Source organism: Canis lupus, chromosome 12 (genome assembly GCF_003254725.2).
Source record: "Canis lupus dingo isolate Sandy chromosome 12, ASM325472v2, whole genome shotgun sequence".
NCBI classification, from domain to species: Eukaryota; Metazoa; Chordata; class Mammalia; order Carnivora; family Canidae; genus Canis; species Canis lupus.
Window position 1 is genome coordinate 6199381 of NC_064254.1, and position 17193 is coordinate 6216573.

General features: G+C 48.9%; 1 long non-coding RNA gene across 1 annotated transcript; it reads right to left on the minus strand.

Annotated features, from left to right (window-relative positions):
* Positions 1 to 1290: 1290 nt before the first annotated feature.
* Positions 1291 to 16752, minus strand: LOC112641508 (uncharacterized). Its single transcript, XR_003124668.3, has 3 exons — positions 14836 to 16752; positions 13543 to 13642; positions 1291 to 1766 (listed from the first exon to the last, which is right to left on the minus strand). It is a non-coding gene; the product is annotated as an uncharacterized LOC112641508 (long non-coding RNA).
* Between the last annotated feature and the right edge of the window lie 441 nt (positions 16753 to 17193).

The following is a 17193-nucleotide window of genomic DNA, read 5'->3' on the forward strand; positions in this document are numbered from 1 at the left end:
CCAATCTCATAGAACTTATAAAAAGAGGAAGAGACACCAGGGATACACACACGCACACAATAGGCCATGGAGGACATAGCGAGAAGGTGACTGTCTGCAAGTCAAGGAGGGAGGCCTCAAGAGAAATCCAGCCCTGCTGTCACTTTGATCATGGAATCCCAGGCTCCAGAAATAGGAGAAAATAAATTTATGTTGTTTAAGCAACCCAGTTTGTGGTATTTTGTTCTGGCAGCCCCAACAAACAGTGATACTCAAATTTAGGTCTTCCACTTTCTTGGTAGGAATTTTTTTATAACAATGGGATACCATTTCTTGTGTATCAGGTTGGCCAAGCCTTTTATTTTTTTATATTTTATTTTTTTTAAGATTTAATTTATTTATTCATGAGAGACACACAAGGAGAGAGAGAGACACACACAGAGACACAGGCAGAGAGAGAAGCAGGCTCCACGCAGGGAGCCCGATGTGGGACTCGATCCTGGGTCTCCTGGACCACGCCCTGGGCCAAAGGTGGCACTAAACCTCTGAGCCACCCGGGCTGCCCAGCAAAGCTTTTTATTTTTTTATTTTATTTTATTTTATTTTTTTATTTTATTTTTATTTATTTTTATTTTTTTTTCCCAGCAAAGCTTTTTAAAAGATAAATTTAGTTGTAGTAAGGATGTAGAGAAATGGACTTTCTCAAACACCACTGGCTGGCAGGAGTCTAAATTGGCACACCTTTCTACAAGGAAGTCTTTAATACATATTAAGGTCTTTAAAATGTAGTTACCATCATTTTTACATAATAGCTAAATATTGGAAATGGTATGTGGTAGCTTACATTTTCTAAAGGTGGAAGCACAGGAGTGCCTGGGTGGCTCAGGTGGTTAAGCATCTGCCTTTGGCTCAGGTCATGATATTGGGGTTCTGGAATCAAGCCCCATGTTGGGCTCCCTGCTCAGTGGGGAGCCTGCTTCTCCCTCTCCCTCTCCCTCTACCTCTCCCCTCCTCCCCTGGCTCGTGCTCTTGCTCTCTCTCTCTCTCTCTAATGAGTAAATAAAATCTTTAGCAGTGCCTGGGTGGCTCAGTCAGTTAAGCATTGGACTCTTGGTTTTGGCTCAGGTCATGATCTCAGGGTTGTGGGATCAGGCCCTGCATCAGGCTCCAGCTCAATGTAAAGTCTGCTGGAGATGCTCTCCCTGTCCCTCTGCTCCTCCTCCCTGCTCTCTCTCAAATAAATGAATAAATAAAATCTTTTAAAAATAAATAAAGATGGAGCACTGATATATCCCATCTCTCATGCTCTTTTTATTTTTATTTATTTTTATTTTTTTTTCATGCTCTTTTTACAATGTGATGTTAGCACTCCTCTACTGAAGGGCAGGGTCTACTCCCTCCCCTTGAATACAAATCTACATAGTTGCTACGACCAGTAGAATCTAGTGGAAATGAAGGTGTGTGACTTCCAAGGCTAGGTTATAAAAGGCATTGTAGCTTCCATCTAGGCTTCTTAGATAAACTCACATTGAAAAGTCAGCCTCCTTGTCAGGAGGACACACATGCAGCTCCTTACAAAGGTCCATGTAGAGAGGAACTGAAGCTGCTAGCCTTCATCCAGCACCACCTTGCCAGTTACCTGAGTGAGTAACCTTAGCAGTAGATCCTCCCATCCCAGTTGAGTCTTCAGATGACAGCAGCCCCAGCATCTGACTGCAGCCTCATGAGAGACCCCGTGTGAGAATCATCCAGCTCATTCCTTCTCAAATTCCTAATCAACAGAAAACCTAAAAAAAAATAAATTTTTATTGGTTTTTTTTTTTTTTTTGTCACTGTGTTTTGGAGTAATTTGGCATAGAGCCATATATAATTAATACACATCCTACATGTCCATCTATAAGGGACTATTTAAATATAGTATAGTACATGCCTATAATGAAATGCTGCTGAAAAAATGAGGAAGCTCTGTATGTACTGACATGGAAAGTTCTCCAAGATGATTCATTAGGTGAAAAATGCAAAGTGCAATATAATATATAGAAAATGTTACCATTTGTGAAAAAAATTATGTATCTAGATATATGTATAGATAGGTATGTAGCATATTTATGGAAAATACATCTGTTTTTTTTTAATTTTTTAAATTTTTATTTATTTATGATAGTCACAGAGAGAGAGAGAGAGAGAAAGAGGCAGAGACACAGGCAGAGGGAGAAGCAGTCTCCACGCACCGGGAGCCCGATGTGGGATTCCATCCCGGGTCCCCAGGATCGCGCCCTGGGCCAAAGGCAGGCGCCAAACCACTGCGCTACCCAGGGATCCCCATCTGTCCCATCTGTGTTTTTTAAAAGATTTTATTTATTTATTTGAGAGTGAGCAAGAGAGAGCACAAGCGGGGGTGGTGAGAGGCAGAGGGAAAGGGAGAAGCAGGCTCCCCACTGAGCAGGGAGCCCCACACAGGACTGGATTCCAGGACTGTGGGATTATGACCTAAGCCAAAAGGAGATGCTTAGCCACCTGAGCCACCTAAGCGCCCCGAAAATACACCTGTATTTTACACTTGTGTGTGTATATATACATATACATATTATATATATAGGTGTGTGTATATATAAATATATATGTAAAATGTATATACATGCAAAATATCTCTGGGGAGAACATAAGACCTTGATAATAGTGATTGTCTTGGGTTGGAGAGGAGCTGGGTGACTTGAGAAAGGAGGCAGGGAGATGCCTTTGACATTTTGAACCTTGTGAATATATTCAAAAATAAAGTTTAAAAATTTTAAATTTTTTTTTTTTAAATTTATTTATGATAGTCATACAGAGAGAGAGAGAGAGAGGCAGAGACACAGGCAGAGGGAGAAGCAGGCTCCATGCACCGGGAGCCTGACGTGGGATTCGATCCCGGGTCTCCAGGATCACGCCCTGGGCCAAAGGCAGGCGCCAAACCGCTGCGCCACCCAGGGATCCCAGTTTAAAAATTTTAAATCATCCTTTCTCTTTGACTCAGAAATTTATTTTTTTATTTTTTTTAATTTATTTTTTTTTAAGATTTTATTTATTTATTCATGAGAGACACACACAGAGAGAGGCAGAGACACAGGCAGAGGGAAAAGCAGGCTCCATGCAGGGAGCCCGACGGGGATTCGATCCTGAGACTCCAGGTTCACACCCTGGGCTGAAGGCGGCGCTAAACCAGTGAGCCACCCGGGCTGTCTCGACTCAGAAATTTCACTTCTAGGAATTTAAATTATGGCAAAGATGTAGCTACAATGATGTTCTCACCACTTCATTTAATATTGTGAAAATGGTGGGTCACCTGGCTGGCTCAACCAGAGGAGCATGTGGCTCTTGATCTTGAGGTCATGAGTTCCAGCTCCATGTAGGGTGTTGAGGTTGCTTGAATAAATAAATAAACTTCAATGGTAAACCACCCAAGTATTCAGCAATAAGTAAGAAGTTTGCTGAAGAGCTTATGCCACTCTCATAATCTGCTACCATCAAAAACGGTGCCAGATGGGGATCCCTGGGGGGCTCAGCGGTTTAGCACCTGCCTTCCGCCCAGGGCGTGGTCCTGGAACCCCCGAATCGAGTCCCACATCGGGCTCCCTGCATGGGCCCTGCTTCTCCCTCTGCCTGTGTCTCTGCCTCTCTCTCTCTCTCTCTGTGTCTCTCATGAATAAATAAATAAAATCTTAAAAAACAAGCAACAACAACAACAACAACAAACAAAAACAAAAAAAACAAAAAACGGTGCCAGAGAGTACAACTCAGTGCCCAATGAAGGGATCATGATATACTAATTGTCAAGAAGTTATGAAATAATATGGCTTCATCTTTTTTTTTTAATCTTATCTTTAAATTTAACTATATGAAGGTAGATGGAGATGAGATCAAGACACATGAATAGGTGCAGAGAGATAAAACAAAATGTTAACAATGATTATCTCTGGGAGGTCTGAATCTTGTTAATTTTGTTTTCTCATGTTTCATCTGTGTTTTCAACAATAAACATGTGCCACATTTGTAAAAGCACAAAGGCTAAAAGTTTATATGTGTCTCTCTCTTTTTCTTTTCTTTTTTTTTAAGATTCATGGATGATTCTATAAATAGCAGCTCTGGGTAGAGAATTAGAAACTTTGTTTTTAAAGAAGACTATTCTTTTTTTTTTTAAGACTTTATTTATTTATTTGAGAAAGAGCAAGATAGGGAGAAAGCACAGGGAGAGGGAGAAGCAGACTCCCTGCTCAGCAGGGAGCCCAATGTAGGGCTCCATCCTAGGACCCTGGGATTATGACCTGAGCCAAAGGCAGATGCTTAACTGATGAACCACTCTAGGTGCCCCTAACAAGGACAGTTCTTTTTTTTTTTTTTTTTAAGGACAGTTCTTTTTTTTTTTTTTTTTTTTTTTTTTATAAATTTTTATTTATTTATGATAGTCACAGAGAGAGAGAGAGGCAGAGACACAGGCAGAGGGAGAAGCAGGCTCCATGCACCGGGAGCCCGACGTGGGATTTGATCCTGGGTCTCCAGGATCGCGCCCTGGGCCAAAGGCAGGCGCTAAACCGCTGCGCCACCCAGGGATCCCAAGGACAGTTCTTAAAGAGCAAAGATCACTAGACCATCACTGAGTAGAGAGAGAAGCCCACTCTGCTAAGAAGTCCTAGCATTTTGGTCACAACATTGACGTCCTCCTCGTCCACTGGCCGGTGGGAGCTATGTCCCCAGAATACCCCTGATCAACACTGGTAGGCAGGGGAGCCTCAAGAATTTCTAGAGAATGGTGGTGGTCATCATTGAGGAGGGATCTTGGGATGAGTGTCCAACTTCCATTTCCAAAGTCAACATACTGTTTTCCATCTGTAGGTTAAAAATCGAGTGTTATGGACTGAATTGTGTCTCTCCCCCCCCCCCAAATATTTGAATTATTTGAAATATTTGAAGTTCTAACCCCTCAGTGCCTCAAAATATGACTATATTTGAAAATAGATCTCTATTTTTTTTTTAAACTAATGAATTTTATTTTAATTTTTATTTATGATAGTCACAGAGAGAGAGAGGCAGAGACTCAGGCAGAGGGAGAAGCAGGCTCCATGCACTGGGAGCCTGATGTGGGATTCGATCCCAGGTCTCCAGGATCACGCCCTGGGCCAAAGGCAGACGCCAAACCGCTGCACCACCCAGGGATCCCTGAAAATAGATCTCTAAAGAGGGAATTAAGGGGGTGCCTGGCTGGCTCAGTCAGTGAAGCGTGTGACTCTTGATCTTGGGGTTGTGAGTTTGAGCCCCATGTTAGGTAGAGAGATTACTTAAAATCTTAGGGGCACCTGGGTGGTCAGTGGTTGAAAGTCTTCCTTCAGCTCAGGTCATGATCCCAAGGTCTCGGGATTGAGTCCCACATCGGGCTCCCTGCATGGAGCCTGCTTCTCCCTCTGCCTGTGTCTCTGCCCCTCTCTGTGTGTCTCTCATGAATAAATAAATAAAATACTTTAAATAAAATAAAATCTTAAAGGTGCTTGGGTGGCTCTGTCGGTTAAATGTCTGATTTTGGCTCAGGTCCTGATCTCAGTGTCATGAGGTCCAGCTTGGAGTCAGGCTCTGCACTCAACGAGGAGTCTGCTAGAGATTCTCTCTCTGTCTCCCTCTGCCTCTCATCTGCTCACATGCTCTAAATAAATAAACAAAAAATCTACAAAAATTAAAATAAATAAAATATTTTAAAAATAAATAAATAAGGAGGTAATTAAGGTAAAATGAGGCCATATGGGTGGGCCCCAATCCAATATGACAGGTATACTTAGAAGAAGAGGAGATGACATAGACGGACACACAGGGAGGACTGTATGAAGATCCAGGAAGAGAAGAGAGGCCTCAGAAGAAACCAGCTCTGCTAACACCTTGATCCATGACTTCTAGCCTCCGGGACAGTAAGAAAATTAATTTCTGTTGTTTAAACCACCCTGGTGGCAGTACTTTGTTATGGCGGCTCTAGCAAACTAATACACCAAGTATCCTAGATACACACTTTTACTTAAGATTGAGAAAATGCCCATTGTCCATAGTGAAGGCTATGATCACCTGCTAGTAGCTCTGAGGTATGGAGCTGGTGGTGGTTATTGGGGCACTCCTAACCACTTAGGGGCCACCACTGCGGGCTGTGCATTAGCATCGCTGGCCTTTCCAGCAGGTGGAGGCTGAGAAATAATCCTGGCATCCATCCAGCCTGAGGGCTCGGGATATGGCCTCCAGTTGCCTGCCAAGGCTGCAGCCCTGAGGCCCCTGCACAATCTTGCCAGTCCCCCCTCCAGGGACCATTTTGGGACCCTGACCGTCCTCCCAGAGGGAGCCTTCCTGGACCTGCCCACTTCCCTAACCCCAGAGAGGCTGGCTGCTAACGTTCACCCCACATCACCGTCAGATCCTGGAATACTGTTGCTGGTCTGGAGGGAACTTGCTGTCACCACATTCCAGGAACTGCCCTCTGTGGGCCTTAAAGCCCTGGGTGTTCTTAGGCCTCCTGGGTGGCTCAGTGGGGCTAAGCATCTGACTCTTGATTTCAGCTCAGCTCATGATCTCAGGGTCATGAGATACAGCCCCACGTTGGGCTCTGCACTCAAGACTCCTGTCTGCTTCTTTCCCTCTCTCTCTGATCCTTCTGCTGCTCACTTGCTCTCTCTCTCTCTCTCTAAAATAGATAAATAAATCTTAAAAAAAAAAAATAGTGAAGGTCTTGGGCATTCTTACTTTCAAAGGCCACGTCCCTCAAATGTATTCAAATACACCCACGTGCCACATCACCAATAATTTGCATAAACTATAGAAGCCAAGTTGCAATTGTCTAGTTAACATTTTGTAGGCATTTAATCATTTCATCTTTATAATATGCTTTCCTAATTTTGGAGCTAGTAGCAATCCCCACTGTGGCTCAAGTATTTCCGTGGATGCTTGGAAAGTTGGCTGGTCCTGGGGAGCCACAGCAATGGACACAGCTGTGGTGTGTCCTAGGGCCCTTTCCAAGAAGGTCCAGCATGCATTGGGTGTGCCTGATCCAAGAGGAGCCCCCTGAGCACCCAATGTTCGGTTGCAATGCCTTGATCCTCTTTTGAAGCTGTAGAGTTAGAGGGATGCACCATTTTCTGAACAGAGCTGGCCTCTTCCTCCTCCTAAAACTTGTTTCTTGGTGAGCTCGCACCTTCCCTTGCTTCCAGATTTCCCCCTGGACTGGAAAAGCCAAGGGCTAGGAAGTCCTCAGCCACCATAGACTCAAATCTCCCCCTATTAGAGATGGGAAAACTGGTGCCCAGAGAAAGGAGAGACTTCTTCGGGACCACCCTTGCATTTTTGTGGAATTTGAACACAGAGCTCTGCCCTAGGTTGAGACTGAGATCTTGAAGATTACTCAGGAGGAACCCTAGAAGCTGAGTGTGTCTACCTTTCTGTAACCTTTACAAATCCCTGGTTTGCTTTCATCCCAGGCCAGTGGTTTTCTCCCAGCTGTCTCTGTCTCTGTCTCTGTCTCTCTCTCTCAGCAGAGCCCCACTGGAACCTTGGGGAAGGTGGGGGTTGGGGTGCCCCAGGTGCTGAGTATCTAGGACTGCCAGATACAAAACAGGATGCCTAGCTAAATAAACAACAACAACAATTTTTTTTAGTATAAAGATATCCCAAACACTGTTGTTTATCTGAGAATCAAATTTAACTGGGCATCCTGTGTTTTTATTTACTACACCTGGCCACCCTCTGAGCCTCCGTTTTCATTTGGGTCAGGCCCTTCTGACCAGCAGCTGTGGATTTTCTTGCCACCTCAACAGCCTGTGAGTCATGCAGCAGCAGGCCTCCAGGCAAATGTTTTGGAACGAACAGCATCACAGTTTGGGGGAGTCCCCCCACTGTCCCCATAACATATGTGCTGGCAAAGAACGATACCCATGAGAGGAAAATGAGAGGGCCACAGGAGTTCCTACCACCCTGGGGACAGCCCCGGCCCTGCCGGCTCTGGGAAGGCAGCGTCAACCTCATTGCTTGCTCTTCGCCTCTCAGAGAGGCACACGTTGCTGTGAGAATCTTCGGGATACCGCAGTCAGACGTTCCCAGCCAGCTCCTCTGAGGGTCCGATGGTCTTCCTTCCCACCCTTCTGAGAACAGGTCTTCTGGGAAGATGGGCTTGTGGGCTGTGAGCTGGGCGGGTGGCTTGACTTCAGGGATCACGATTGTATCTTCATGGGGGAGGTCACTGTGAGTTATACAGGAGGAAATTAATGCAAAATGCTTGGCACACAGTGAGCGCTCACCATCAATGGTGGCTATTGTCTGAATAATGTCAGGGCTTTTTACTTTACCCCCAAGCCAGTGGGTCTTCCTCAGAAGGCTGCTCTCAGTTCTCTGGGCTCCCACGCTTTGTCCTCAGGAAGCTTTGGGCCTACTAAATGGGCACGTCCCCCTTGGACCAGAATGGGCATTGAGCTGAAGACACCTGTTGGTTCTTCATTCAGGTGACGTTTTCAGTTGCCCAGCAGAGCCCTGAGGAAGCAAGACTCAGAAGAGGTTGGCTTTGAGGCTTGAAGAAATAAGTTTCCTAGCCTGGTGTTGCTGAGGGAAGGCAGGTCACATTTTTGTGCCTGTCAGTGGGGAGTGGGGAGTTGGGCTTGGGGTTGTGTCCCTGGAGAGGAAGAAAGGAGGGGCCATGGGAAAGGGCTCGCAAAACACACGTCCTCGCTTTCCTCTTCTGGAACTTCTGACACCGGGCCCCAACAAAACACGCTTTGGTTGGAACTGAGGTGGGAAAGCCCCTGAAGTCAAAAGGTCTCCCCCTTTAACATGTGGCTCTGCCAAGGGCCTTAGGGTTGGGACACTCCGGCTTCTTAGAAAGAAACTGAAAGGCCTGAGGAGAAACTCCACCACTTCCCCTTCCTCAGTAAGAGGAACTTGGAGTTGCCCTGACAGGAAAGTCTTGGTGGGGTTTCTCGGAAGCTGCCACTGTTTCTCTACTGAGGAAAACCACAGGCCGGAGGCCAGGCCGGGGGCCAGGCTGGTGAAGAACCGGCCATTGACAAAGTCGTGCCCTTTAGCTGGGCTCTTGAGCAGAGTTGAGGAGCTGCCAGCATTTGCTCCCAGCACCACCTGCCACCTCCTCCTAGGGGTCTTCTTGCTCCCCTCCCTCTCAGCTGCCAGGTTCCCTTCCCTCTGCCTGCCCCTTCCCCAGTCTTTTAGCCAAATCACCCTTGGGTCTGTGCTCTAGATCCCCCACTACATTCACCACCTGTCAAAACTCATCCATCTAGTCCCCACTCCTCAGACTGACTCTCCAGGAAGGACACTGGGGGTACCCAGTGGGCACAGGGAGCCACATTCTGGAATAGGCCACACCCATTGTGCTATCTCCGACGGCCTAGTGAGTGAAGAAAGGGCATCTACCCGACATTGAGTTAACAGTGGCTTCTGTTTGCTTCATTCATTTCTAGATGGGACGCAGGCTTCTCTCTGGGGACTGGGGTGCCTCTCCCCCTCTCTGACCTACCAAGGGCAGCTGCTGTAGCAACAAGAAACAGTACACAGGCATCGATCACATCCTGGGCCCTGCCCCAGAAGAAGCCAAGACACCTCCAGGTCCCAGGCTTTCGTAGGAATGTGTCAGAATGATATGGCCCCAGAATGTGGCCTAGTACCCGTGCTGAAATCCTTGCGTGGCTTCCCATTGTTTGGAGGACAGAGTCCAGGCTCCGTGGCCCGTGCATCAGACCCTTTGCCAAGGGGCCCAGCTCTCCTCTGCAGCTTCTCCTCTGAGCGTTGATCTGATGAGCCTCTGCCTCCTTCACCCAGCCATCTCCCATTCACACGAGACCTAGCAGGGCAGGGATTTCCTAGGGAAGTCTTCTCTGCCCCCAGTCCAGCTCAGGTGGGCTGCAGGCTGCCCTCATGACCTCACCGGGCGCACCACTCTCAGGACCCTCATCCATGTCACCTCATGATTTCTGGTCTCTTAACCATCACCCAGGCTGTGGGATCCTGAGCGACAGCGACTGTGGGCTTGGCGTGTCTCAGCGAACATTTCGTGAGGAAATAAATGAATAAATGAGTGGATTTAGTGCTATCTGCTAGGCCGGGTGGCTGAGAGACCCACGTGCCCACAGGCCCAGACATCCACGTGTGGATGTGGATGCCCACGTGCAGTGGGAGGAGGCACGTGCACATCCGTCATGGTGTCCCTGAGATGTGTGTCTGGGTCCCCGTGTTTACATGCCAGCGTCACCGATGACGTGCCCCGGGCCAGCAGGTGGCGCTGCGTCCTTCCTCTGCGGCGTCGGTCCACCCCTGACCGGCTCTGGCTGTCGCGGCCCAGGGGCCTCAGCAGGCAAGCCCAGCAGCCTCCCTTAGGGGGCCCAGGGCGGCCTGGGTGGCGTGGGGAGCCAGTCTGGTCTTCCGCTGAGCAGCCAGGGCCCTGACACCATAGTGCCCAAACTCCAGTTCAACCCAGGTCCCTGGCACTCGGTCCACCCAGTGCCAAGCTGGACCTCACAGGAGAGCCTGAAGTCCCAGCCAATGGCAAAGCATAAAGGTTAAAACAAAAGCACGGGCTCAAAGTTCCTGCTCAGCCTCTAGCTGGCTGTGTGACCCTGAGCATGTCCCCGACCCTCTCCTAATTCATTTCTTTGCTAGGTGGGAATCATGCCAATTTGTAAAGTGACATAATCGGTGTCAAACATGGGCCACAGCGAGATTGTACCATAAGGCCACACAGTTCTCAAACTAACCCTGGGAAGCTTGTTAAAACACAGATTGCTTGGGTGCTTCTTCCAGAGGCTCAGATTCAGTGGGTCTAGGGTGGGTCCCGTGAATTTCAATGGCTAATGGGCTGCTGCCATCTGGGGACCACACTTTGAGAACTGCTGGATACAGGATGCTCAGAGGCAGTCAGGGGAGACACACCAAGGATGGAAGCATCAGGCCTCTGGTGAGATGTAATGGAAGCAGAGGAGGAGCAGCAAAATCTGAGGGCTGCAGGGGCCGGAGGGAGGAGGTAGGGGGGCAGGTAACACTGACATTGGGGTGGCGGGCTCTGGACCTGGTTCTGTTCCTTCCTCCAGGTCTGAACAACCGCCCTGGAGGAGGTGAGGGGGGAAGGGGGGAAGGCTGCCGGACACCAGGTCGGCCAGCTCCACGTGGCTGCTGTCTCTTCTCCCTGGAAGGGATGGGTCGGTCGGTTGGTTCTCTGTTCCTGGCTTGGCCGCTGCTGTGCTTCCTCAGTTTCTGAGAATCCACATCTCCTTGCTCTTTTTTTAATACTGCTTTTTAAATCAAATTATCACAAAGGCGACGCACGTCCATCTTAGAGCATCAACACAATGCAGAAAAGTGTAAAGAAGAAATGTAAATAGCAATCCAAGATCCACTCAACTCAGAGATAATCACTGTCAACCGATTTCTGATTTCTTCTCCGCTTCCTCGAGTCTCATGCGCAATACGGCATCCACTTGACATTGTAGCAGACGTCTTGTCCTTTGCCATTGAAACGCTCAGGAAACATGAATTTAAGGACAGTGGAACAGTCTAAGTAGAGGTCTTGAGGCATCAAATGCTGCCTGTGTTTCAGGTCAACTTCGCCAGGGGGCATTTCTTAGAAAGGGACTTGCTGGGGTCAAAGAGCATGAAAAGTTTCATTTTTAGAACTCTATTTGTTTATTTTGAGCATGAAAAGTTTTAAGGCTCTTGACACTTATGGATAAAGTGCTTCCTAAATGATTGTGCAGGGGCGCCTGGGTGGCTCAGTGGGTTAAGGGTCTGCCTTGGGCTCAGGTCATGATCCCGGGTCCTGGGATGGAGCCGCCCAGGGCTCTCTGCTCAGCAGGGAGCCTGCTTCTCCCCCTCCTGTACCCACCCCCCCCCCCCCGCCCTGCTTGTGCTCTCTCTCTCTGTCAAATAAATCAATAAAATCTTTAAAAACGAACAAACAAAAAAGGCCTCTTGTGCAGGTTGACAGTCCCACATTAGACGGGAAGATGATGGCAGCTTCGACTTACATTTCAAACGACAGAGCAGGGAAGCAGAGCCTGGGCAGAGCTGCCCTCCTGCTCTTAGAGCCAAGGTTGCTGCTGAGTCCTTGCTTTTGTACCTCACGTCCAGTCTGCCTGCAGGGGCTGTTGGGACCACTTTTACTTTTTAATTTTTTTAAGATTTATTTGTTATAGAGCGAGGACAGGTGCAGGAACGGGGGAGCAGGAACGGAGGAGGGGCAAAGGGAGAGGAAGAGAGAATGTCAGGCCTACTCCCAGCTGAGTGCAGAGCCCAATGGCCCACCTCAGGATCCTGAGATCATGACCTGAGTTGAAATCAAGAGTTGGAGGATTAACCAGCTGAGCCACCCAGGCATCCCTGTTAGAACTACTTTTAGAACATTCTGAATGTGACTGTTTCTCCTTGCTCCACTGCTACCAACCTGGTCCATCTCTGCCTGGATGATCTCAGTAGCCCGTCACAGTCTCCCTGCCCACCCCTACCTCTTGCCTCATTAGAGTCTCTTTTCCACAGCAGCCAAAGAGATCTTTTTAAAACCCAGCCCAAGGGACATCTGGGTGGCTCAGTGGTTGAGTGACTGCCTTTGGCTCAGGTCGTGATCCTGGGATCCTGGGATGGAGTCCCATATCAGGCTCCCCTTGGGGAGCCTGCTTTTCCCTCTGCCTGAGTCTCTGCCTCTCTCTCTGTGTCTCTCATGAGTAAATAAGTAAAATCTGTAAAAAATAACAAAATAACAAAATAAAACCTAGCCCAGACCACGTCAATCCTCAGCTCAAAACCCCCAGTGGCTCCTGTCTCACTGGGCATAAAAGCAAAGACTTCACTATGACCTATAAAGGCCTTTTAAAGATCTATGCCCCCCTCGCTCCCACGACCTCCCTGACCTTACTTCCTATCACTCCCTCCCTTATCTACTTGGCTTCCTGATGCTTCTCAGAACACCCCCATGCACACTCCTGCCTCAGGACCTTTGCACTTGCTGTTCTCTCTGCCTGGAGTATTTTCTCAGATAACCTCAGGGTTCCTCTGCTCAAATGTCATCTCAAAAAACAACCACAAGCAAATCTGACCTATTTTCAAAAGGCCTTCCTGACCATGCAGTCTCAAATAGTGCTCTGGCCACCCTTTGTCCCCTGACCCTGTGTCATATTCCTTCAGGAGTATCCTCTCACTTGCTTATTATCTGCTTTCCTATGGGAAGGAAACTTCCACGAGGGCAGTATTCCTTGCCTATTTTGTTCACTCTACATCCCCAGCTCCTGGAGTAATGCAGGCGTGCATCACGGGTACTCAGTAAACATGCTGAATGGAGGACTCAATGAAAGCCTTCACTATGTGTGTACGTGAGTGTTTTCTCCTCTAGACTGTTTCTTGCTGCCTCTCCGTCGCCAGCTTGTGGACAGTGCCCAGCACATGGTAAGTACCTGTGTAGTGTGTATGGCACAAACGAATACGTGAGAAGAGGAAGAAATTGAAGACGGGGCGTGAGAGACCTCTGTACATGACTTGGGAGACTGGAATTCCAGATGAGCCCTTGCCACTCACCATCACTGAGGCCTTGGGCAAGTCACTTCCCCTCTTTGGACCTGGGTTTTGTCATCCGTGAAATGGGCAGGATGGTGCCCGTGCTGCCAGCATCACAGGGCTGTGGTAAGGATAAATGACAAATGCAGTCAGCAAAGCATAAGGCGGCCCTGCCCCTCCTCCGAGGGGCTGCCAACACCCACCCTCAGCACCCTCCCTTCTCTGAGCACCCGCGGACCCCTCCGTGGAGACGTGCGTGTATGAGAGCCCTGCTGGCGTTTGCACACACGGTGTATGGTATGGACCAGCCCGACCCCTCACTGTGTGCCCCCTTCTTTGCACCCACCCACCAGGCACCGTGCCTAGCAGCTGAGCCGTGCCCCCTGGACATCTGATAACTGAGCGACAAATGCTTTTGTTGAAATCTCTGGATGCGTTACTGTGAAGTGAATGAACAAGGGTGGGGATTTCAGACCTGGACAGAAGGCTGGGGTGAGGCTCTTGGGTTCTGGGGCAGGAGGGCCTGCAGGGGCCCCAGGACCCTGACCTGAGAGGAAGGGAGGGAAGGACTCATGGACAGGCCGTTTCATTCTGCGACGCGGCCTGGCCAGCTCTGGCCGCAGACATCTGCCACACCAGCCACATCTTCTGGGCTGCGGGGCGGAGGCCTGGCTACACACCTGCATTCCTCGCTCTGTCTACCCATGATCTCATCCTGGCCCTGCAGCTGCCCACGGGGCAGGAGGCTTTGCCCACTTTGCAGATGAGGAGATGGAGGCTCATGGAAACCGATGCCCTGCTGTGGGGCGGGTGGGATATGGCCATGAAGACCACTTCACTTCACACACTCCAGTCAAGCCCCATGGATCCCGTCTACACCCATGATAAATTCTGGGCAGTTGGTCGGTTGACTCTTCCTGGCTGCCCAGGGGGATCCAGCCAGGCCCAGCTGCCTTCCCTCGGCAGGCGCAGTGACCCAGACAGGGCTAGCCAACCAACAGGCCCTGCCCAGGAGGAGTGTGGGACGCAAGGACCGAAACTCCTTTTAGGAAGGAAATCTTGGAGCCGAGTTTAACAAACTAGCGTCTGGCCAAGGCCTAGGGGCGGGGGAGCCCAGGTGAGCCGACTCAGTCCTCAGGAATGGGTGGGGTCTCAAGGGGAGGCGGGCACTTCCTCCAGCCCCAGCCCAGGGTCCTGTTCAATCCTTACTGAGGAGTTTCCTGGCGACAGGCAGTGACCTGTCGGCCGCCCGTGTGGGAAGCAGCTTGGCGTGGCCCTCACCATCTCATTAGCGGTGATTCACCTAGGACTCACCTGGCTGTCAGGGACCTGTCCCACTGCCCGCCAGAACCAGCTCGGCCAGCGTCCTCGCAAGGGCAGAGACCTTGTTCCTTCCGGCCGCTGTCCTCCATGGCACCTGGGGCAGAGCCTGCCTGTCACACAGAGCTCAGAATTTACTCATTCAACCGTCAGACATTAATTGAGCACCTACTGTATGCCAGACAGGGTGCTGGGTGCTGGGGATATGGAGTGAACCAGACAGACCCAAATCCTTGACCCTCCTGGAATCCACAGTCTTGTGGGGAAAGACAGACAGTAAACAAATAAATAAGTGAATCACACAAGCTCTTGAAGATGGTGAGTTCTAGGGAGAAGAAGAAGCAAGGAAGAGTGTGAAATAGAGGTTGCAGTTTTACATAAGGGGTCCTGGGGGACTTCTCTGAGAAGGCGATGATATTCTAGCAAAATCAGATGAAGGTGAAGATAAGAAAGGTATACCAGAACAGCAAGTGCAAAGGACCTGTGGTAGGAATGTGGGGGTGGGGGGCCTACTGAAAGAACAGCAGAGAGACCAGTGTTGCTGAAGCAGTTGGCCAAGGGGAGAGCAGTGGAAGATGAGGTCAGAGGGAAGCACTGGTTTAGACTGTGCAGGGTTTTGTAGGCCTTTATAAGAACTTCAGCTTTTACTCAACTGAATGCTGTAAAAATGCTCCAACCCCCCACCCTCACCCCCCTGCCAGTCGAACCCAAGACCAACTCCCCAGGCTTCTCCTGCCTGGCTCAGAACTCTGAGCTCAGAGAGCTAAGTGAAAGGTCAGAAGTATTTTCACTGGGAAAGGTCTAGAAGGATGAGTTTGCTGAGCTGAGGGTTGCTGCCTGTGGAGGATGTGTGAAGAGGGAGATGTCTGTTTGGGAAATAAATAGGCATTTATCCCTGCAGAGGGATATTGTGGGGAAAGGAAGAAAAGGGAGTAGAGGCCAAAAAAGAAAGGGGAGGCCAGCCTTGCCCAGCTGTCCACCTCAAAAACCTGTCTTTCTAGATTAATCTGGAACATAGCCCATCTGACACTCTGCTACAACCTCTCTCTCACCTCTGGGCCTTTGCACATGCTGTTCTCTCTCCCTGGGAATCCTTGCCATCCTTTGCCTGGTGAACTCCCACTCATCCTCCACCAACTGGTCCCTGAGACCCAGAGTAGATGTGCCTCCCATGGGCCCAGCACATTTTCACACTGGGTCATATCTGACCACTGAGAGATCTTGCTTCTCCAAGGCCGTGGACCATACTGGGGTTTGCTCACCTTTATATCCTCTGAGCCCAACAGAGTAGGTGATGAAACAGAAGAGTGAATGAACAAATGCAAACCAGGATCTGGATCCCTTAGACGTTTTGGAATAGAGTGACAAGAACAGATTCACATTTTTGGAAGATGACACTGACTCAGTTTGTGTTGGGGGTGGGAGGAGTTGGAGGAGGATGGCAGCTTACAGGCTACTGCAATAGTCCAAGCAGGAGCAAGAGAGAGGTGAGGAAGGACAAAGCCAGGATGCTAGCTGTGGAGAATGAGAGGAGGAGCAAGATCTAGAAGAAGTTTTTAAAGGAGACATCAGCACTGACCCGGGCAGTGATGAGGAAGGAGTAGAGGGCAGGGTCCTCTTTTTCCCCTCTCTTTTTGTGTCCTTCCCTCTATCGGCCCATGGACAGATATTACTTCCGCAGATGCAATATATCACAGGGGTTATGAACCTGACTCTGGAAATCTCATTTCCACCATATACTTGCTATGTGACATTGGAGCAAGTTGACTCAACCTCTCTGTTCCTCAGTTAACCCATCTGTAAAGCAAGGAAGGCAACTGAGAATTAGTTATTGGATTTCATTGATCCTAAGATTCCTGTTATAACATTTCTGGAATCAGGGTGAATTTTAAAATCAATGACATGCCATGGATTAATTGCCAGCATTCTTTTTTTTTTTTTTTTTTTTTTTTAAGACTTTATTTTAGGGCAGCCCAGGTGGCTCAGCGGTTTAGCGCCGCCTACAGCCCAGGGCGTGATCCTGGAGGCTCGGGATCGAGTCCCCCGTCAGGCTCCCTGCATGGAGCCTGCTTCTTCCTCTGCCTGTGTCTCTGCCTCTATCTCTGTCTCTCTCTCTCTCTCGATTAAATAAATTTAAAAAAACCTTTAAAAAAAAAAAAAAGACTTTTTTAAAAGTAATCTCTACATCCAGTGTGACGCCCAAACTCACAACCCAGAGACCAAGAATTACACGCTCCACCAACCAAGCCAGCCAGCTGCCCCTAATTGGCAGCATTATTTAGTAGTACATCCATAAGGGTTTATCAGAAGACTGATGAAGCCTTAGGTATGATAGAATGCAAAAAAACATGG